At 41.1% G+C, this 23,414-nt stretch overlaps 1 protein-coding gene across 3 annotated transcripts in view; it reads left to right on the top strand.

Annotated features, from left to right (window-relative positions):
* The window catches only part of LOC306928470 (homeobox protein PKNOX2-like), a 126,525-nt gene that overhangs the window by 31,748 nt on the left and 71,363 nt on the right, over window positions 1-23,414 (top strand). The window contains exon 1 of one of the 3 annotated variants that reach the window (XM_079508609.1): window positions 298-357. The exons of 1 other annotated variant lie outside the window; for it this stretch is intronic. The gene's annotated coding sequence lies outside the window, so the exon portion shown is untranslated. Of the gene's footprint in view, window positions 1-297; window positions 358-13,346; window positions 13,419-23,414 lie in introns of those variants that run through there. One more of the 3 variants, XM_079508610.1, reaches the window with a different exon arrangement.

Genomic DNA, 23,414 nt, shown 5'->3' with positions numbered 1-23,414 from the left:
AGTAGTAGAATTGAGTAGAGACAAAGCATGGTCGAGAGAGAGAGAGAGAGAGAGAGAACCCCCTGTGTTTAGTGTTTAAACACTGGGAAACATTGTGACAACGTGCTTTGAAGGGTGTAATTATTGATGGGCACCAACAGGGGGCTGGCCAGATCCGCGGTTAATAAAAAAAAGGAGGCGCGCGCGGCGTGCGTGTCGCATCGTGGAGAGAGACAGAGCGGTGTAGTGAAATGAGAGGAGAGGGCTTGATGGTGGTGGGAGTGGGAGGGGTCTCGCGTGGCACACGTCACCGCTGGTGTCGAGGAGTATAGGCTGTGCTGTCAGCCTGGTGTCAGTCTGATGAAGATTGGCATTCAGGTAAGCTGTCATTCATTTTCAATGTCAGACCATGGACTAGCAGGGATAACACCGCGGCGGCTTTCTCCCCCCCCTCAGTACAAAAGGCAGGACATTATTCATACAGACAAGCCAGGCTAGAGTGAGAGAGGAGAGAGAGAGGGAGAAAGAGAGAGAGAGAGAAAGGGGGGGGGGGGAGAGGGAGAGAGAGGGAGGAGGGAGAGAAGGGGGGAGGAGGGGGGCTGCAGGGGGGAGAAAAGAGAGAGAGAAGGAGAGAACGGGAGAGCCGAGGAGATGCATTTTTGTGCCGGGACTGAAAGAGCATGGATTTTTGTTGTTGCATGATGCAGCGATCGGATTATTATTTATGTGTTATGGTAATAATGTATGTGGCGCAGTCAAGCTATTCGAGTCATTTACGAAGTTTATTTGTGTGTGTTTACTGTTTGAGCATTTCTGATTTTGTGACAGGTGAATATAAGCATAGCATGTGATTGTAGAGAATGTGGACCGTTGATGAATAGGCTACAAGAGGAAAGCAGATATTTTATTGACTGGTCAATTGGCTCCTGATTGCCACCTAGGATGGGACATTGAATTCTGGTCGTTTCACGAGGATTTTAATTGATACTTGTCTCTTACTCAATATGAAGTTGATGTAAAAAGTGGTAGGCCTATCTGTTTTTAGTGCATTATTTTCCTCTGAGGTGGTTGGACTATTAACAGCTATGCAAACGAAAGTTAGTTGTTTGTAAGATTCTTTAATTCCTTATTATAGCCTATACTCTTAATTGTGATTGGCATGCTAAAATTAGTTCAATCAAGGTTTATAGTTTACAATTATTCTTGCTGGAATTGGTGTGTGTGTGTGTGTGTGTGTGTGTGTGTGTGTGTGTGTGTGTGTGTGTGTGTGTGTGCGCGCGCGCGCGTGCGTGCGCGAGAGAGAGAGAGTGAGTGCGAGAGAGAGTGTGTGTGTGTGTGTGTGTGTGTGTGTGTGTGTGAGTGCAAGTGAGTATCTAGATTCTATACAACTAAAAATAAAGATAAATAAAGATTAGTTGGAGAGATGATCTGCATTGGTGCCATTTACTATAGCTAGAGTTTTCCTGTCTGCAAATGTTGGAATTATACTTGTGTAGCTCACTTCTAACCAATATCCTGCATGCATTTCTTATGTTCTCAACTCAATATTTTGTATCTTTCTAAAAGAAAATACACAAATTACTAATGTTTGCAGATGAGTATAGTAAAGTGTGTAGTATTATACTATGTAGCAATCTTTATAATTTGGTCATTTCCCCCTCTATCCATGGTAGTTTAAATTAAGTCTACTTCGGATTAAGACCAAACTGTTTGCAACACTGTGGGCTAATGTTTACCTTTGAGACTACCCTGCCCTGAAAGAACTCCCACACTGAACACTGGCTCTCTTTGTATACTGCAGTGCTCACTCTTTTCTATTTGAGATGAGTAGTTATTCCACAATTGCATGAATGAGTATTTTATAAGATTGCTATCGATTGGCATAAATAACAGTTTTTAACACTTGAATCATAAATTAAATACCTTTGCAATGACCAGATATTTCAACAAATTGTGTCTCTACAGTAAATCTAGGCCTAATGACCTCCAACAAATGTAAAAAATACCATCACTCACAACATTGTCATAATTAGAAGTTTTGGCCTGTGCCTCAAAACCTGGAGAATGAATTATCATCATGAGTTATCATATAACTTGTGGGAGAGCACATCTCGCACAAATTAGGGCAATATTTTTGAGCAGTGACGATAAGATGGTGACAAAAATATAGATTTTCGTTTAACATTTTCAAATTTTTTTGAGAAATTCTGAAAGTATAAAATAAGGTCTAAATGATTAAAACCAGGAAAACACTTCTCCCATACAACTCCCAGATATCTAGTTTTATATCACAATATTGATATAATATCAATCTATTTCCCAGCCTTGTTACAAATACAGTAGCTTAGTGATTATCAAAGCACTCTCATCTTCCATCGTGTTATAATGCTGCATGTTATGGTAAAGGATAGATGAAATCTATAGCTCTATCAATTTAGCTGGAATTACCACTGTTGTGTACGGTCCATTTGTACTATTCCAAAACGTTACTTCCCCCATTTTAGTATGTGTGGAAAATGGACAATACTGAAAGAAAATCACACGAGGAACTAAACATAGACCTCAGAAGAAATGTATCTGTAACACTGAATGGAAAGTTCTGTAGGCCAGCGGTTCTCAAAGTGGGGTCTGGGGACCCCCAGAGGTCGTTGAGGAGGTTCCAGGGGGTCCCCAGCTAAATTAAATAAGTCGATTGTTAAGCTCACAACGTGATGCATTGTGAGCTTGAAGATCTGCATTTTTCAAAAAATCTTGGAAAAATTGTGGAATATTTTTTAAACATTTTTACAACACAAATCTTGTATGGGGAGCCCAAAATATTTTCACAGCCAAAAATCATTAATTTGGAGGTCCCTGACCTGGTTTGAGAACCACTGCTGTAGGCCAGTATTTCTTATGCTGTTTAATAGTCATGGACTGTTGTTTGTGTTTCAAGTTGGTCTCGATGTTTCAAATGTATAAAATATAAAAGTATGCACGCATGCGCACAGAGTCCGCACACACACACACACACACACACACACACACACACACACAAGCACACACACAAGCACGTACGCACTTAACCTCTAAAACCATCAGCATCGCTGGTGATGATGAACAATAGTGTTGTTTGTTTTCATTGTTGTGCACCCCACATGGTTCTAAATATTGGCAGATAGGGATTTTGCCAATTTAGATGATCTCCCTAAACCCTGCTGAGATCTTAATTGATGATTTGTGTCATTGGACAGGCAGCCTTGGGGCATATTTGAAGCTGCAAAACACCCAGCTACTATTTGCATATTCCCATTCCTACTTTATGGGTAAATTAGTAAATTACATTATGGGCTGTGATGCTGTGCCTTCCCGTAGCTTTTGGGGGGATAATCACTAATAAAGTGATTCAGTCACACTAAATGAAGGAAGTAAACAGAGCGAGGAGAGCATATGTTACAAACCAATTTAAGCATTTATGTATGGCTATAAAGCAATTGAGGGAATTAAAGGACTAGCAAATGTGTTGTCATTTCCTTCGCCATTGCCTCTAGTATAAGTCTTCATACTGTAGCCCCAAAGTATTGTAATAAGTGCTTCATTGTCACAGAAGATTGAGGGGAGGGGGGAGGGGGGGGGGGGGGTTAGAACAAATAGCCCTCACTTTATAGTCTCCTTCTCTTCGGCAGTCAGATCTCGCGATCTCTAATTGTTTTTGACGGTCTTACTTTCTTAAATCACCCTGAAAAAAGTGTTCAGAATTATTCATGAGGTCTTAGTCTGCCGGGTATCCTCAGTGGAGTGCATCAAGGTCCTGTTCCGGGCCCGTGAGCAATGTGATGTGGGGCAGGCACTGTCGGGTTTTTTATGCTCAATAGTGCAGCAATTCTTTAGACAATTGTGTTGCGTGTTGCATGTTTTGGCCCTGTCTGGGACCTCGCAAGCCATGCCCACTAAGCCCGGTTGATCCCTATTGCTCTCAGGAGGAGGCACGGAGGCCTGTTTATACCGTCAGACAGCTCAGCTTAAAGACAGCCTTTGCATGCTTACCCTTGCTCATTCCACCGCCACTGCTGCGTTGGCATGGCTCTAAGTAAGCCACCAGGGACTGAGGGTCAGGGAGATGGATTGGTTTGATTTATGCTCCAAGAAGAGAACCCAGCCGATTTAACGATCCTCCATATTGTCGGAATCACGTGCGATAGGCAAATCATTCACTCTGAGGGGACATAGACATGTCATGAAAATACATTTGTGCTAAGGCTGTAAAAAGTATAGAAGTTGCTAGGCTACAGTCACAGTCAAGTAATGTCATTTTTATGCAGTATAGTTAAGATTACATTTCCCCAATTTGGGAATCAACTAGTAAGAGAATCATCGCTTGTAAACCTTGGCAAATTAAAGTAAACTAGTGCACAGTAGGCAGTGAGAAGATGGATATGTTACATTCTCTTAGTTTGCATGGCTTTTCTTTCACATTACAGAGCATCAGCTAGTATACTAAAATACCGGTAGTAAAATAAAAGTGATTATGGTTTTCATGTCGGACTAACGCTACGTTAGTCCAACATCCCATAAATCGACTACCCAATATTCCGACCATAGAGCCCTTTACTAACCCTATCCCCAAACCCTAACCCTAACCCTAACCGCACAGAGAAGCCACGGCTGAGTCTTAACCTGTCACGTAGTCGGACTAACACATGCCTCCCAGTTTTCACAAAGTTCTAGCATTTCCACACAATATTGTGCTGTTGTGGTGACAGAAGAATCCACAGGGATTATTGTGGTTTCTTCCAAAGATTCCCACTACAATACAAAGTTGATGTATCAATTAAAAACCCCAGGAAAGTGTTTCTTGTCTTCCAAACATCATTAAAATAAGATCTGGTTGCAAAAGGGGTGAAGTGGCCCTTTTACTCCTAAATATGGTTACTATTTGATTGATTGATTGATTGATTGATTGATTGATTGATGGATTGATTATACCAAGCTCGATCAATTCTTCGATTGACCTTGAATCCACTCTCAGAATCTCATGTAAACCTTTTTAATTTTAATCTTATATAAAAAGTATATTAATTGTTTGAGGCCTGTTTTTTTAAAGACATTCCTCAGACAACAATCAAGGGTAGCTGCCTGAATCGTGGGCTATAAAATTGAATGCACAGCATGGTAGAAGTCATACAAAGACTGTTGTCGTTAGATAATGTTTTTAGCATCAGAACTTTGATTGCATTCCTTTTTGAGACGGGGGAAATTAAAAACCAGCAGGAACACATTCCTTAAATTACCTCAAAGTTGTGGCATAGAATTGACTAGTCAAATAATGTAACATACAGCTGCAGAATATTTAGTTTAAAACTTAATGTATTTAATAATATATGTTTTGTATTTAGCTTTGATCAGGTCTACTTATTTATTTGTTCGTACCAGAAACAATTAAAAATTCTTATTTATATACATAAATGCTTATTATTCAAGGATCAAACACCAAATCAAATTAGCAACAGCTTATTATAAATTCTGAATTTATAGCCTTTAACAAGACGTTGAACCTCATTGTGTCGTTGTTTCTTATCTCTGGAATGTAGATAATCCTAATAAATTAATACAGCTTCACAGAGAGAAATATGAAGCCTGCCAGTAAATCCTGAATTTATTATATTTGAGAGTCCTGGTAACAGCTGAGCTGGGTGAGGTTCAAAATATTTTATTTGAATTCAACAGCAGATCAAAGCAGAGAAAATCCCACCAAGCACTTGTGTGGCTGCATATTTGCACTTCCTTCTAACATGAATAAATGTATGGGAAAAATATTCTGTCCCTACTTTTCCTCGAAAATATTCTATAATGTTATAGTCTTGAAATCCGGTTAAGAGTTTGCCAACCAAGAGTGGTAGGCTATTCACTCAGTAGGCCTACAGGTATGTGACGTGTGCTATTTCTACTTACATACAGTATTGCCAAATGTAGCTGTTTACCTACCAAGATTGATACGTAAATTGTTGATTTATTCTCATTTAGTATTGATAATGTGTTGCCCAAAAATCTAATACTGATTGTATTGAGGTTGATATCCAATATTATATAAATTTGCTGTTTTACTTCAAAACCTGTCTTAAGCTATTCTAAAAGCAACTTCTGCTCTTCAGTACTGTTTACTGCCAATATGATGACGATATAAAATTATTTATATATGCATTATGCACTAGCATAAGTGATTAGCTTCCTTGGCACCTGTTATCAAAATTATAGTGAATGGGTATTGGTGGTCAGTCCATAAAACTGCTGCTTTTGGAAAAGGAATTGCAAATCCATCATGGTTACACCAAGCACAGTTACATGCTCTTTTATGATAGTGAACTGGATGTTCCTTCAACCAAGTCACATGTTCTGTAAAATGCATGATACTTAACGTATACTTGATTGTGCGCTGGTGTCGTGTGCCAAAAGTGGCAGATCAACATTACGTCATTGATGCAGCTCGTCGCAAGCTTGTAGATTGCTAATTTTTGGCACGCGACACATGACACAGGCGTACATCTAAGTAGAAATCAGGCTTCAGTAGAGTGTGTTCAAGCCCTGGCTACTTCTCACAATGTTACTTAATATGTTCACCACTTAGCTTGTTGTTTCTCTCCATGTGGTGCCTGATTATGAAATATTTGATGTAGAACTGTAAGAACTCTGGAGGTTATCAACAAACCACAGCACAAGCGTCATTAAATGTCAAGGACAGAATAATTTGTCCCAATGCAGTTTGGTGATAATTCCTTATTAGCCGCAGACGACTTCCTTTATGCAGTCCATTCCCCTGCTGTAAAAGTGCCATGACTTTATGTCAGCACAGGCTTTTGGAGTGTGATTTATTTTCCCACTTGTGCTGCGTTTCTACTTTCTTAAAATACTTGAAGGAGTAGTTGTACTGCCTTATCCCAATAATAGAAGCAGGTATTAAGTATTTTGGCATCTGGGAAATCTCAAAGCTGCTGGATTAGTGGATTCCTGAAGTTTTGACACATTAGACAATTTAGAGCCCTAGGCATCTTACCTTTACTTCGGCGTGATGAACTGCAACGCAAGCTCTCAGTCACAGTCACACTACTTTTTGTTCAGTCTGAGCAAAGGAATTAAACATTTTTTAATTAATCAAAATATATACAATGTTTTTGAGAATGGATACCACAAAACAATATCACTACTCAAGTTTATCAATATTTGGGGCGCCCGCTGGCTTAGTGGTCCAGGCGCAAGCCACTATAGGCTCTGGCCTGACAGCGCATCGCGTGTTCGAGTCCCGTTAATGACGACCCATGTCTCGCCCCTTCTCTCTCCCTCGTTCCTGTTCATCTCCACTGTAACTATCAATAAAGGCAAAAGCCAGAAAACGTAAAAAAAAAAAAAAAAAGGTTTATCAATATTTTTCTTACACCCCTAATTGTAGCACATAAGTGCATTATCAAAACATGCCATAGTGGAATGCAAAACCAGGACTGAATTATTTCAAAGAGACTTGTATAGCTAGATGTGAATCCCATGTCAGATTCATGAGTAAAATAATGCTTATACTTGTTAACACTAAAAATACAATACAGTTTGAGAAAAATGTTTTAGTACTATATACAGTATACTGGCTGTAATGCTGGTCAAGAAATGTTCTTCACTCACTACACCTTTATATTCTTGTAGCAATTAATTAGAGGTTCTTGAACGTGACTATCAATTGACTTTTGGCACTGAAATCACATCTCAAAATTGTCTGACTGTTTTGAACAAAATGTAGAGCACATGGGCTGTCTGTGTGAAGTGCACAGAATGCTGAGCCTGCCAGCTCGGCCTTGTTCATTGTCATTGCCTTCCCCTCTCCTTCTCACTTCATTAGTTTCAGAACATTATGACTCTGGCAGTCAGTGAGAGAGTAGGAGAAATAGTTGATGTTAACCTATAACCACATGAACCTTATCGTCCCTATTCTGGGGTGAACATTTGTCCAAAAATAGCAGCTTGCAATGCGTTGCAAATGTTGTGTTTTGAGCTTGCCGATGTTTTTTGTATTTTTCATTCATTTTGGAAGATATTTTATGTAGAGGGGAACCGTTGGGACTCCGCTTGAACCCTAGCACACTTATTCCGATGGGAATGTTCACCTACTCTGTAGCTTTAAACATTTGGCTTTTACTGAAATTACTTAAATTTTCCCAACGTTCATTTCAACAAAAAATAAATCTAGATTTATGGAAATTATGTTTTCTAATGAACATTAGGGCAAATTAAAGTAATTGTCTTTCTGCTACAGAGGCTGACATTTATCAACATAAAAAATTACGTACACGTCTTCCCGGCATTGAGGTCTGAATGGGTTTTTAATGGTTGCAGGATCGATAACCACAAGAATATTTTCTCCTTCTCATGTTCTGTGAATGTGAACATCTGTTGGTACCGTTGTGCCATTAGGTTCTTTCGCGGGGGCATACATGTTGATTGTTCTTGAAGATGTTTGAGTATCAGGTTAGTCTTCTAGAATGTGCTGACTTAAATGTACTGCGAGGAACATGAGTTGACTGGACCTGGTTCCGTAGCTGAAGGGTACTGGCTGTGGTGGACAGTAATTAAGTACATTTACTTGAGTACCTTAGTATCTGTACTTTAAGAGGGTTTGTATTTTTGGATACTTATGACTTTCACTTCACAACATTTCAAAGAAAATATTGTACTTTTGACTCCACCACATTTCTATGAAGGTAAAAACTATATTTTCAACCTATCTTCATCTATTGGGCCTCCTAACTAATGCTCATTATAATATGGCAGAGTCCAAGGCAGCTAATAGAAACGGCAGGTTTATTATTCCTGGAAAGTTAGAATGCTATAATGGAAGCCATTGTTATCGTCTTAATAAAAAATAAAAATATGAAATTTTGTTTTAAAATAAAACCTGATGATGTCACTGGTAGACGGGTTTCTGAACAGTCCATAGCCCTCCTCTGAGACACAGACTGAGTACAGTTTTGTTAACCATATTATCGTGAGCATTAGTGAGCACAAATTAAATGAAGATAGGTTGAAAATGGGTGAAGTCATCCTTTACGCCTTATTTCAAATATAGTGAAAATAGCAGATTCACAGGCTCACGATAGAGCACAGAAGTCTGACGTGATTTACACATCCTACCTGGGTTGCGTTTTTCCCCCCATTCTGAATTCCCATAGACTTTTCTTATATTGCGTCAAATAAGAACTGTGTTCCAAAAATAAACAAATGATGTGGTTTTACTCTTATATGGATATGACGACTAACGTTTATGTTACTCCTGCTGAATTACCGGTAGTAAAACCTTCGCCAGAACTGAACTTGACCGTATCAAATATGAGTGACTGACTATCGTAAACGTGCAGAGCCACCTCCCCGACAATATCGCAGAGACAGTTTGTTTATTTTTGGACCACAATGCTTATATGAGACGATTCTAAGATGATCCAATGTTATTCTCCATAGAGAAATTACTTTGGGAACCCAGGGGATGAGCAAGTGACGTCAGGAATTCAGGGCCTACTATATGCAGATCTTGTGGATCAGCTATTTTCATCAATTTAGATTTAATTTAATTTATGGGAAATCTTTGAAATTTTTTCTACATTTCAGTACAATGCATTGATATTAAAAACAAAGGGCACTTTTTAAATTGGACTTTTGAATACTTTAGTATATTTAAAAACATGTGCTTTTGCATATCTCTGCTGTCGGGATGAAACCACCTAACTCCACAATGTTAATTTATCAGGAAATGAAAAATATACATTTTCAGGAAACCTTATATTTTGAAAACAAAGCAATACTGCCTCATCAAAGTTGGTGTTGTGACTTTACTTTATAGATTGTCAATTACTTCTATGAGAGGGGGAGAGGTGGTGGAGTTGGCTGTTTTTAGCAGACAGTTTGAGGGTCCAATGGAGTTAAGAGGTTTTGAGAGGGGGAGAGGTGGTGGAGTTGGCTGTTTTAGCAGACAGTTTGAGGGTCCAATGGAGTTAAGAGTTTTTCTTTTAAAGAAAGTACTAACTCAAGTAGCACCTTTCACTTGTACTTGAGTGATATTTGACCCGGTATCTATACTTTGACACTGGGATTCCACACCACTGGGTAGTGGCGTGTGGGTTGAGAGAGTGGGTTGAGAAAGGGTTCTGGGAAGGGTGTGAAGTTGACCTGTATGCTCCCAGTCAGAAAGGAACGCAGTTAGACAATCCTCATATAGATGTCTCTAAGGACAACGTGAGTGAAGCCGGGAAATAGTTTCTACTTTCTAACCTGCAAAGAAAAGACAAGAAAAACAAATAACAGACAGCTTTACTGAATTTATACAATCCACGACTCAACAACTTTGTGTCCTGGGATGTGACATTCCTGGATAACTTTATTTTAGGACAAACATTCAAGCCAAAATGGTATTACTGTAGGTGTAGGCAGCATGTCAGATCTGCTCCACACAACCTCTCAATGAAAGCTGTTCAGTGTCAAGTATGTTTGTACAGTGTTTTTTGGGGGGCTAACCACATGCCAGTTCAGATTTAGGAAGTGGGAGTATTTAATGGGTAATGCATCTGACTTTCTCGCGCAGTGGTTCCCAAACTTTATAGCTCGGTACCCCAAAGACAAATGTGAATGTCGCACCGGGACCAAAACTAGTGAAAATAACCGATATACAAGCTCACAACGCACTGCAAGCTTGTACATCTGCTATTTTACTACTACTTAAAGGCTTTTCTATTATTTTTAAGTCTATGAAATATTGTATTTATTAAATGTTCAATAGCTATATATTTTTAAATAATAGTAAAAAATAAATAAATAAAGAAGCGATATTTGCAAGTAACTCGTGACCCATAATAATTGGTCCGCGACCCAAACCTGTGTCCCGGCCCAGTGTTTGGGAAGCAGTGTTCTAGTGTTTGACGCCAACATGCTGCTGCCTCATCCTTACTGTCCTTTTCCATTTGCTGCGTCTGATCTGATCTGAGACCCGAGTTAGCGAGTCATGTCGCCTTTCAAGTCATAATGTAAACATGTCAGATTCTCAAGTGTGTGAAGAAGCTCCAGCAGAATTATCATAACAGACACATGGTCGTAAATGACTCTGTTCACAAATCGCTTTTCTGTCAGCAGCAGCTGTGGCAAAAAAAGCAAAGTGAAGATTTATTATTTATGTCAGCTTGGTTGTGTTGTGTTTGCCAATGCAGAATTCAATTACTCTTTTGGTATTTTGATGATGTTAAATCTTTAAAATGTAGTTGCTACACAGGATCTGTACTCTACAATGTGAATTAAACTGTTATACAAATATCTGAAAAAACTAAACAAAAGGAAAATTATGCTGGTTTTTTTTCCTTCTTTTTTTCTAAAACATTATCTTTGAACATAGACATTATTCCACATGTTAATTGCGATACTTTCAGAATTGAAAGAGCAGACAGAATCCTATTTTGAACTACGACTTTTCCACTACAAAGAAAAATTGCTTTTCCCGACTCCCTTCCCATAATTGGTTACCACTCTTTTATCTTATCTGTGTGCACATAATTATCACAGTCATCATATTAGATTATTTCATGCATAATAAATGAACTCAAACTGTGTGCAGGGTAATTAGCATGTTCGGATATGTGCCACGATAAAGAGGTTTGCTCTTCCAATGATTGCATTGTTCAAGACATTCCTGAAAGGTGAGAGATGTAGATAGAACGACTGAATCGCTACAGCCTTCTTTAAAATCTAGATATGCACTTTTCCTAATTCGTTTTAGTCATTGGCTACTACTTAACATAAGATAGATTCTTTAGTAAAAATAGATGAAAACGTTAATATCTGTATCTTGTAATCTACTCCTTGCTTTTGGTTCAGGGTGGAGAACGTATAATGGAGCATAATACTGTATTGAAGAAACTGTGCTAGGCCGGGGACGACCACTGTAAGTTGACATGCTGATTTGCTGCTACACTCTATAGATCTAGGTCAATTCATATCACAGATGTGCAACACTGCATTCGTAACGAAGCAGGCCATGATCATGTTTAGTTTTGATCAGGGCTATATGATGAGAATAGTTGCGCTAATAAGGGGTCAGAAAACGGCTCCGGTCATGAGCCATGCAGTGCTCGAGAGTGACAAGCTGCAGTTTTAAATACATTGAGAGATTCAATGAGAGCTGCACAAATATTGGCAATTTTAAGTATTTGTGCAACATGACAACTGTTTTAAAGTATTGTACAGTGACAACTAAAGTCTCTAATGTTTATTTTATATTAAAATAAAGTGATTTAAGATCATTAAAGCTGAGCTGTTGCCTTTGATTGTGTGCGAGAATGCAGTATTCTCGAGGGCAGTATTCTCGCGATACTGCCCGCTCAGAAACTGAGAGCCACCCAGCTGCAGCATTGCAGAAACTCTTATTGTGCTCTTCTGGGGCTTTCTGGTCAACCTGCACAACACGCAGTATTATATACTATGCTACAGTAGTTATTTATCACTAGAAGAGTGGGAGTTGTCATCACCTACTAGGAGCTGTTTACTTTTTACTGAATGGCAGTAACAATAATGCATTTGAAGGCTCTATATAACTTGGATATTAAGTTATCTATTTTTTTATATTTATTGTATTGCCCTTAATGCCCTACACAGATCACTGGCAACCTTGTTGGAAAGCAACCGTCCTTAAACATGTTTTATTTAATTTTCTCAGAATAAAAGAGCAGAACAATATACATAACAGAATACAGTATAGTATAGTAGGCTATATATAGTAGGGCTGTCAAACGATACAAAATAATAATCAGATTAATCACAGCTTAACAATTAATCATGATTAATCACCATTCAAACTATGTCCAAAATATAAAATAATTGTTTTTCCAGCATATTGTTGTGTGGGAATGGAAAGATAAATGACAGAAGACGGATATATCCAGTGATGGTGTTATTAATCTCTCAGCCATCAGATACCTGAGCGATGACTAGTGCAGAGTGGATGGGATTATGGGATGTATTTATAAAGTTTCATCTCCAAAGGGTGATGATGGCCCTGCGCTGAAAGTGAATTGTAAACAGCTGGCAATCGAGCCAGGGTTGGGGTAAAAGCAACAGCATGGTGGATGTTCTCTGCCATGTCTGTCTGCAGTTACACCGACCAGACCCTCGCTGGGCGAGGAAAGAAGCTCTTCTGCACTGGCCGCAACTGCTGCCAGCTGGCAATGCGGTCAAGGTCTCCAAACCCCTCTGCGGGCCGTGCATGGCCGTTTCCCTTAGTTGGCATGAGCCTGGGCATTGCTGTGGTGTCAGTATGGTGCAAATGGGTTTTGAAACGCGAGAGTTCTGATTGGGGGCCATATTTGTTTGTTTAGTCTTAACGGATAAGTTTGGGGCCAGAGGCTGGAAGAAGTTAATCTGCGTGTCCTGTTTGTAAGCCAGTGAAGGTGAGAGATGAGTGAAGAAGAGAGATGACCTACACCTGCCTCTTTATTTCCTGTGTGTGTGTGTGTGTGTGTGTGTGTGTGTGTGTGTGTGTGTGTGTGTGTGTGTGTGTGTGTGTGTGTGTGTGTGTGTGTGTGTGTGTGTGTGTGTGTGTGTGTGTGTGTGTGTGTGTGTGTGTGTGTGTGTGTGTGTGTGTGTGAGTACCAACCGTTACTTAGAATCATAACAAACTTTGTGTACAGATGTAGATTTTTCATACTCATATTTGGAAGCCTGGGCCATGTATATAAACAAGTGGCCTGACAATAGCTGACATGACAAAGAGCAAAGCCAAACAACTTGCCAAATATTGCTCTGTTTTGCGGCTGTTATAGGCAGTTTGTCTGTGTGGAGGAGAAGGTGCCCATAAACTGTCAACCCTGTTACATTTATTTCCCTGTAAGTAAGTGTGTGTGTGTGTGTGTGTGTGTGTGTGTGTGTGTTCGTGTGTGTGTGTGTGTGTGTGTGTGTGTGTGTGTGTGTGTGTGTGTGTGTGTGTGTGTGTGTGTGTTCATGTGTGTGTGTGTGTGTGTGTGTGTGTGTGTGCTTTTTAGCATGTAACTACAGTATATGTACTTGTATGTCCAGCAGTATGACATTGTACGCCTGCGAGTGTGTCTGTACAAACAAGCCTCTTCCTCTCACAAACAGACTCGCTGCCGTCCCTGTTCCCTCTGCGTCAGTGGTATTTATAAACTGCTACGGATATTCAATACAGATGGCAGAACGCATCTCAGTTTTCAAACACTCCATTAAAGACACCTTTTCCTGGGATATAAAGTGTGTAGCATCTTTAAACATTCTGTAAATGCACTTGAGGAATTGTGAATTAGGTTTTATGCCTTCGTAATGTGTGAAAATGGATAGCAGTGTTTATGGAGCAGTAACCATACTCTTAGTTCTATAGTCTTAACCACTTGAACCCGAGATACAGGCCGTATTCTGGGGCCATCATTCAACAAATATACAAATATAAAACAAAATGCGTTAATTGTCTTCTAAAGAAATAACGCTTGAAACCAGACTCGAGAAGATATCTCCTGCATGATGGTGAAGGGGTTAACTTTTTTTCCTTTGCGCTCGCCGGCGGGAGGGGACAGTCAGTCGGGGAATAAAAAAACAACAAGGTTAGCTCCACTTCAGACACTGATGGGGAATTCCTCACTCTCTCCACTGCCATGACCTTTCTTAACCATGTCCATTGTTGTCCCCCCCCCCCCCCCCCCCCACACACACACACACACACACACACACACACACACACACACACACACACACACACACACACACACACACACACACACACACACACACACACACACACACACACACCCCTCGCCTCTGGCTCAGCACAGAGAGATAACCAATGACATTGGTGTATACTGACGCCCGCGGGTCATAAACTGCATGAACTGCTCGTTTCTGTTATTGGAGAAAGGAAAATTCCAGGTAGATGTTTTATTTGCTTTGTGTTTCTCCCCAGCGTGGGTTGATCAGTATACTCTAGACAGCTGCAGTTGTCAAGGCAATATGGCAGAAATTTGATGATAATCTGATGATAATTCATGGTCAGTTCCGCCCCTCCCTTTGACTATGAAGATGTACAAAGGAGTGCGTGCGTGCGTGCGTGCGTGCGTGCGTGCGTGCGTGCGTGCGTGCGTGCGTGCGTGCGTGTTGTTTGCATGTACAGTAGGGCGGTAGCATTGAAAGGCGAATGGAGTGTGAATTCTGGGTCAATGGGGTTAATGTCTGGGGTTAATGTCAGAATCAGCTTTATTGTCACATCACAGGTTTACAGGTGCGTGACATTCTCCATCATTTGAAGTTCTCAGGAAAGGGGAAGAAGAATGGAGCTAACGAGGAGCAATGGAAAGCAGGATAATCAAAGGTTCCTAGTAGAGTGAAGAAATATATATGTATTACATATACAGGCAGTCAGATGTCCCAGATCCTCATGAGAAAGACAATGGTATATGAGTTATAAAGCAGCATATAATATACTACTATATAATAGTAATAGGCATGAACCGTAATGTACATGTACATGTATATTACAATATTTATACATTCTGTATCAGTATTGTCCATGTCACCCATGTTATTTATACTAGCAACGATTAGACTCACTCCCACATTCCTCATCTGCTAGCTTAACAGATGGCCACTACCAAATACGCTAATATAAAACGTAGCTCTGTTTGAATAAAAAATAAAATAAAAAATGATACATTATTTCTAGCAGAGTGGATTTAACCACAACCACTTAAATTAATTGTACTGTCTGTAAATCCAGGACTCTCTGAAAATGGACAAACTGGTCTCTATAGATTAATTTAAGGCACTACTTGAGGATGCAACACATAGTGACTGTACTTGTTTTTTGTAGCCCCAGTGTATTATAGCATTATATGTTCTTTTTAACATTGGTCATCTATCTATATTTCACCTTATGTCTTGATGAATTGAACATTGTGGATCCTATTGGAAACAAGTGTAATGCTTAATTGGGTCGTCCACTCACAGTTAACAGCCTTTGTATTGAGTTTGTGCTTGAAATGTACTGTAATTCTGCAAACTGTTAATACATTTTTCAATCAATCAATCAATCAATCAATCAAAGTCAAATTGTGTAATTTGTTGTTTTGTATGTGTGATCATGTTGTACTCAGGGCGTCCTTCCTCTCAATCGTCTTCCCTGATTAAATAAAGGTAAATAAAATACTTACAGTAGTTGACAGGAGTCACCCTATAGGGCTCTAGTCTATACTCTGTTTTCACTCTACACTAAATATCTTCGCCCCCAAAGATCTCTAGCCAATGCAATGTGAGCTTGTAGATCTGGAATTGTTGCTGAACGTTTGCCCTCAGAATTGGGATGCAGTTTATTTTGCTGGTTTTGTAGCAACGGTATGCGTAGTCCTGGGATTGTGTCTTCTGTGGCTCATATAAGTGAAAGAGCATATGAGAATAAGGCCTCACCCGACCCAAGGGGCCTGAAAAGCATGGTTCACATGATGCAAGCTATGTGCAGTAGCTTGTTAGCTCCTTTTAGTTTTATTGCATTTGAGAAGTTGCACTGAAATTGAATTACTGCACTGAATACATGGGTTCATATGTATGCAAAATATTATCCCGATTTCATCAGAGTGGGAGAACGTTCTGCCTGCTATAGCAAAAGCAAATTGGTGTTAAAAAGAGGATTTTCAGAACAAGAACAACATACCATTCCATCTGAATACTAGGCCACACTTCTATTTCTCTTTTTTACTTCTCTATTAACTAAAATGAAAACCCCACCGGAAGCACTTAATTATTTCACATAAAATAAGAGTTACTATAGCTGTTCATTACGGCTTTACTGTATGTTCGACCTTTCTAGGCATAAAAAATGAAAAGATTTGTTTGTGCTGTCCACTCTGACTCATCAGACTGGGGATATTTTTAGCGGTAGATTCCTGTTTAGCTGTCCCTCATGAGGCGCTATCCTGTTCTGGCAGACAGCGAAGAAGAATCAATGTTGGGAAAACCAGCCTGACTGTACGACACAGAAACAAACTCAAAGGAAGAGTGTCCGGTAACAAAGTGAAGTTTGAGGTGTGTGTGTGTGTGTGTGTGTGTGTGTGTGTGTGTGTGTGTGTGTGTGTGTGTGTGTGTGTGCGTGTGCGTGTGCGTGTGCGTGTGTGTGTGTGTGTGTGCGTGTGCGTGTGCGTGTGTGCGTGCGTGCGTGCGTGCGTGCGGGGTAGGTCTACTTGTTTTACTACACTTGTTTTGAGGGTCAAATGTCCCCAAGTGTAAAGTATTGTCGAATTTCCCCTGGCCCTCACAAGAGAAATGTGGTGGTTTTATGGTTCAACATGATGTTTAGAGTTAGGCTTGGTGTCGGGCTTAAGGATTAGGCTTTTAGAGGTTAGGTTTAGGGTCGGTCGGAGTTGCTTGAGCTTGACTTATACTTAAGTTGCACGCCGGTGTCGTGCACCGAAAATTGCAGATCTACAAGCCCACAACACTGATGCATTGTGAGCTTATAGATCGACTATTTATGGCTTAAGGCTTAGGGTTAAAAATGCCAACGTATTAAAAAGAATAAACAAAATTGCTGTCCTAAAACAATTGCTGTCCTAAAAGATGTCCGCACAATTTGAATAGTAATTCAAATGTCTGTTTTCTTGTGTGTGCGTGCGAGCCTGCATTTGTGGGTGAGAGTGTGGACGCGTGTGTGTGTGTGTGTGTGTGTGTGTTTATGTAAATGTGTACAACTTCTGAACTCTATACCCGTGATGGTGTGCTCGTTTCCATAGCATGCGTATTTGCATGTTTGTGCATACGTGTATGTGTAGGTTAAATGTGTGTCCTGTGCTTTGTCTGGCACAGCTGCCAATATCAGCGGCATGCTCGTTAAACACTGGGCTTAAAACTGCTGTGACGCCATGCTGGGTCCAGTTACCCCTATGGGAATACCTGCCATTGTCATCCCAAGCCCTTGTAATTCCTTGGAACTCTGTAGTCGTTAGCCTTAAGCCTGATTTATACTTCATTGTGAGACGGAGCGCCGCACCGAAAACAGCCGATCTCCAAGCTCACGGCGTGTCGCGGACACGACGCGCCGTGAGCTTGTAGATCGGCTGTTTCCGGCGCAAGACTCCGGGTGTGTAAACCGAGCAGTAAAACCGCCAAGTCAACGCTGAGCTGACCGAGTGACGGTCCCAAGTGCCGGGCTTAGAATAACTGTTAAACACGCACAAATGGATCCCCGCCACGCACGCAACCATGAACTGTGTAAATAGCAGTTTCCTTCCGTGTGACACTTGTGTACGACTATAGGCCATTCATCTGTGGAAAAACCTTAAACAGTTGAAATATGGAGATAGGTTTCTGCCTGACAGCAACAATACATAACTTACATAGGCCTACTAATAAATACAAGAAGTTTGTATTTATTTCCTGTGCTTTAACTTTGCACTACATTTGTGAATATTTCTTGTCATTTGTTGCCAGTAAGCGAAGCCCGACTACAGCATGAGTTGGTCGGCTCAGTGTGACTTTGTACAATGGTGTGAAAATCCACCACAGCGGCTGAATTCCCGATGTTAAGATGGCCGAGTGACCTGATATCCTGTTTGTCAGGAGAAGAGAATTGTTTCTAATTGTTGTACATCCTGCCAGACAGTGATCTGTGGCACATCCAGCTGCCGGCTATGAAAAGTTGTTCTTCTATTGTATTAGCCCGGACACATTCATAGATTTTATTGACTTAATTCTATTGCCAAAGGATATTGTTGAAGTGTGAGCTCGTTTTTCTTTTCTTTCCTTTTTTCTCTCTCCGATGGCGTGGGCGATTTCTCCAAGTTCGGGGTGAACGAGCCACATACATTAGTATGCAATATTAATTATTTGCTCCTTTTTATGTTCCACATAGAGTCTCAGCATGGCGAAAACCATGGTTGCGCTTTATGGAAATGAAACTATGGCATAATGTCACTTTCCCTATTAGCACCGAGTCTGTGTATGTGAATTGGTCCTGCTGTTGTCATAGCAACATGAAGCACTAAAGCACTCTGCGCAGCTGTTGTTATGGAAGTCCTGGAACAGCTGGGGGGCTACGGCTGACAAGGGATTGTGGGAAATGAGTCTTTTGGTCCTCCCTTCACACCTTGACCCCAGAACCTCCTGCTTGCCAAAAGAGGAGGACTTTGGAATCTTAAAGATGTCCATCTGGAGCCGTTCCACCGTGCCATGTCTCTCCATGTGATTAGAGACGATTGAGGGAATAAGAATAAATGGTGAATATTCAACACCTCTATCTCTGCTCTAAAACAGTATGCTGCAACAACAAACTAAAATTTGCAACAGTAAAAATCTAATGAGCAAAATGAGCTCAATTGTCTCCTTGGGTTTGCTGAAGGCACTCGAGCATATCCCATTATTGACAAGAGCAATTGTCGTACACACACACACACACACAGTGACAATTAATCACCCCCCTCCCCCCCCAAAAAAAGTGTAAGGGGAACGTCAACTTGTCATGGGAGCAGCACTCACCGTGTCCAATTCCTTCAGCATTAATAAAGTGAAAATGTAACCTGAGAGCAAACCAAGCGCCCCATCCTCCCACTGTTTGATTTAATGAAGGAGTCATTGTACTGGGTGGGGATAGATGGAACTGTGTGCATGTGTTGGTGCGTGAGAATCTGTTTTTCTGTACAGGTATGCTATGTGTATTATTCAACCATTTAAACTCTATATATATTCTTTGTTGACTTGAGCTGACTTGAGTCTATCCCCCTGTGTTGTATATCAGGTATTTTGCCCCAGAATCGGAATGTTTTCCCCAGTTTCAGGACACTGTGGTTAAATCAACCTCCTGTATAATGTCTGTCTCATTTGGTGAGAATAAATTGAATGTCATCCATTGTTGATAACCTCCTGTTTCTGTGCCGGAAGCCCTGGTCTAGGATTATGGAACAAACGTGTGTGTGGGTGTGCGTGCGTGCACGTGTACACATGTACATACAAATAATATCTTACACGGGTGCAGAGTGGTTGGTACACGGCACCAGGAATGCTAATGCTTCCTCTGTGGGTTTTGCGAGGAACAAGGTGATTAGACCTCCAGCCCCCTGGGTGGAGCCCCTTGCCATGTGGCCCCGCTCTAATTTACTTTGACGTCAACAGGAAGAGCGGCCAGGTCCCGTAGGGGTCATGGAGAGACTGTGGTGGTGGGGGGGTGGTTGGAGGAGGCAGGAGAGACACTACTCCGGGTTCCCAGGTGGGACAGAGGAATGGCACAGAAGGGAGGAAGGGCCCTCAGAGCTTAGGGATTTCTGAGAGGCTAAAATGTTTTCTTTGTGGCTGAAAGAAACCGAAGAAATGCTCTCATCCCAAGCCTCCTGTGGTCTTAGGGTGGCTGCTTTGGACGCTGTACAGAGGCAATATCTCAAAAGCCTTATACCTTTTCCTGTATTCAAAGGCTCTTCTCTGCTATCATAAAAATGCATACATTTTAGACTGCCAGAATTTGACTGGTAACGACAGGTTGAGACACAAGGGCTTCTTATTCCTGTGCATGGGTTCTTCTGCACGTTCCCATGCACATATGCACGTACTCACCACTTTATCTATCAAAACAAGAGTTTAACAACCTAAAACATTGAATTACTTTCAAATGTTTTCAAAGTAATGTTTAAATCAAAAAACTAATTTGAATAGTTTTACATCAGCAGACTGTGTAACCGAGATTCTCCTATATTTGTAGGAAACCGTCAGAGAAGTCTATAAGGGCTCCTATTTGGGGAGGCCTTATAGCTTAAGGATCTGGGGAGGGAACAGAGTTTGTCACGTTTGAGTCTAAAGCCTGTCTTTAGATATACCTCCTTTCTTGTGCTTTCTTATATTCTTAATGATCTACTAATGCTGCAGTAATGCTTCTCTCTTCTATTCTCTACACCATATGAAGGTGATATAATAATAATAATAATAATAATAATAATAATACACTTTATTTATAGAGCACCTTTCATGACACAAGTGCAGCGCAAAGTGCTTTACAATACAAACAAAGTATAAAAATATCAAACAACATAACAATCAAGGCACAATCAAAATACAAAAAAAGAAATGCCAAAAACACCACACAATATAAAAAATGCAAAAAAAAGAAAGATAATGAAATAGGTAAAACAGTGAGTCGACAAATAATTAAAATCAGAGGATTCAGCCAAATGCTATAGTAAAAAAATGGGTCTTAATATATGACTTCATGCTGTGACATTACACTATCATCCGTTTCCGTGGCAACAGTCCCCCCGTGGATTCGATGTTTTCGAATTCACTATTTGAACTAGAAACGGTAACGGACTTCACGGAATTTACGTTCTTCCTTTCTCTGTCTTCCTGAGGATAGTTACGGGAGTTGGGGACCTGCTAGTCTGGTCTGAGGTGCCACTTATTGTAAGGAATTGCAGAGGAACCACATTAAGCTGATGGCCCATTGCCTAAGCATGGTAGCGTAAGCCCATTGGTGTATCAAAGACAACTCCCTCAAGGAATTTGCATTCGTCAGGCGCACAAGGCCCTGATTCGGACCATTGGGCCGAGGCTCTAATACTTTGTTTCTGGTTCGGTTGGAGAGCTCAACATCTCGAGGTGACGATTCGTCTGACCAAGGAGACGTGACTGCAATAGGGGTCCTCCCGTGTGGTCGTGCCTTGTAGGTTGCAAACCTACGGATGTCGGCCAATCGGAATTCATTCCTCCTTTTGTAGGAGGGAGGCTCTTTCCATGTTTGATGGAGTCTTTAGCACCGAGCGTGAGCTGGCTGTGGCGATTGGACTGCTGTAGCAGACAGTGGCAGCAGGCGATGACAGCAGGACGATGAAACTTAGGGTGATGGACACTTGGATCTGGAGTAGATTGTCATTCTGTTTGGAATTTAGTGGAGGAGGTCCTGTCGCGGCTCCTTGTATGGGTATCGTCCCCCCTGCCTCCATCAGGAATGCAGTTCCTGATGGAGGCGATTTAGGCCTTCCCATTCTTTGGCTACGGAACGTTGATTTCTTCAACTCTTGCACGTCAGTTTTTTCGGCTGGGCTTATGTGAGCTATAATAGACTGCCCCTGAGTGTCTATTGAGGGCTGTTGAAGTGCGGACAGGCTCTGCATGGCTATAATTGTAGCTATGACTATTGGTCCTGAATAAGGGGCTGGTGGCATGGACTGCACCAGGCGTGGACTGTCGTTCGTTGTAGTAGGGTCCGGCCCCCCCTGCATCTCAATGGACGATGCAGTAGTTTCAGGGGATTTGTCAACAAGGTCAGGGTCGTCAAGATCTTGGACATCACGGGCAACTAAGGGATCGCTTCTTTTGTCCTCTTGGTGATTAGCACGTAACTTTTGCGGCTCATCGGATGCGATCGCAGGGCCAGGTTTAAGCTGTTCATGCCCTGTTACTTGTGGGCAGAGCACAGTTTGTGATGATTCTGTGATAACTGGAATTCGCCTTTCTTCACTTAGTGGTATTTGGGGTTTGGGGCTCTTAGCCTTATTTGTAGGAGCTAACCTCTTAGCCTTATTTGTAGGCATTAGCCTATTAGCCTTATTTGTAGGCGTCTTGGCTACAGGTATATTGGGTTCAGGACTTTTTCCATCCTGACCTCGTAGCACTGTCTGAGAGTCTTTGGTCTCTGCAGTGAGATTCTGTCCCCGAGCACTCTTGGTATTTCTGAGTTATCCTGGTGTCCTCGATCGGGCGTTTATCCACTCCTGATCGTCCTTTCCGGTCTGCTGCATCCTGTCTGCAACATCTCATTTCTCTTTTGGGTTTTGAGCTTAAACGTTTGGGAACCACTGTTCTAAACAACAAACATCTTTGAATATCCCTAAATGTCCTTTCATGCAACTTTCAGCACCCCGATCTACGCCTCGATCTGCTGCAAACATGCATTTCTCTTAGACAGAGTTTAATTCCCATGCGTGACTGATTTTGTATGTTTTCTGATTTAAAGGTATATTCAGTGATTTCACTTCATTCAAATACCACTTATTTTTTTTATTTTTTTTGATAATTCCCCCTACTATAGAGTGTGCTGACCATATAAGGAGTTCCTCCCTGTCCCCAGTGAGCCCCTGGGGTCAAAAAACCCTAGTTTCAGTTTTGGTGGCGGGTGGCAAAGCCTTCATCCAATCAGGATGAGAGGGGCCTTCCTCCAATCATGATCGAGCCTTGGTGCACATGCTGTTGGCCTGTTGCACTTCCCCCCACTGTAGAGCGTGCATGTGCACATTTTGTTACCGGGGCGGACTGGGTGGTTTTCCAAATCACCCAAATCACTGAATGCTCCTTTAAATAGAGGTTTAACATGAATGGAAAGGGGGGAAGTTCTTTGTAAGCTTGGAAAACTTAGAATGGTAAACCGATATTTTAACTGCCATCTACACGGGAACATAATGGGCTGTACTTTTACA

The sequence above is a fragment of the Electrona antarctica genome (genome assembly GCF_951216825.1).
Source record: "Electrona antarctica genome assembly, chromosome: 8".
Classification (NCBI taxonomy): Eukaryota; Metazoa; Chordata; class Actinopteri; order Myctophiformes; family Myctophidae; genus Electrona; species Electrona antarctica.
This window is presented reverse-complemented; position numbering and strand designations above follow the sequence as displayed.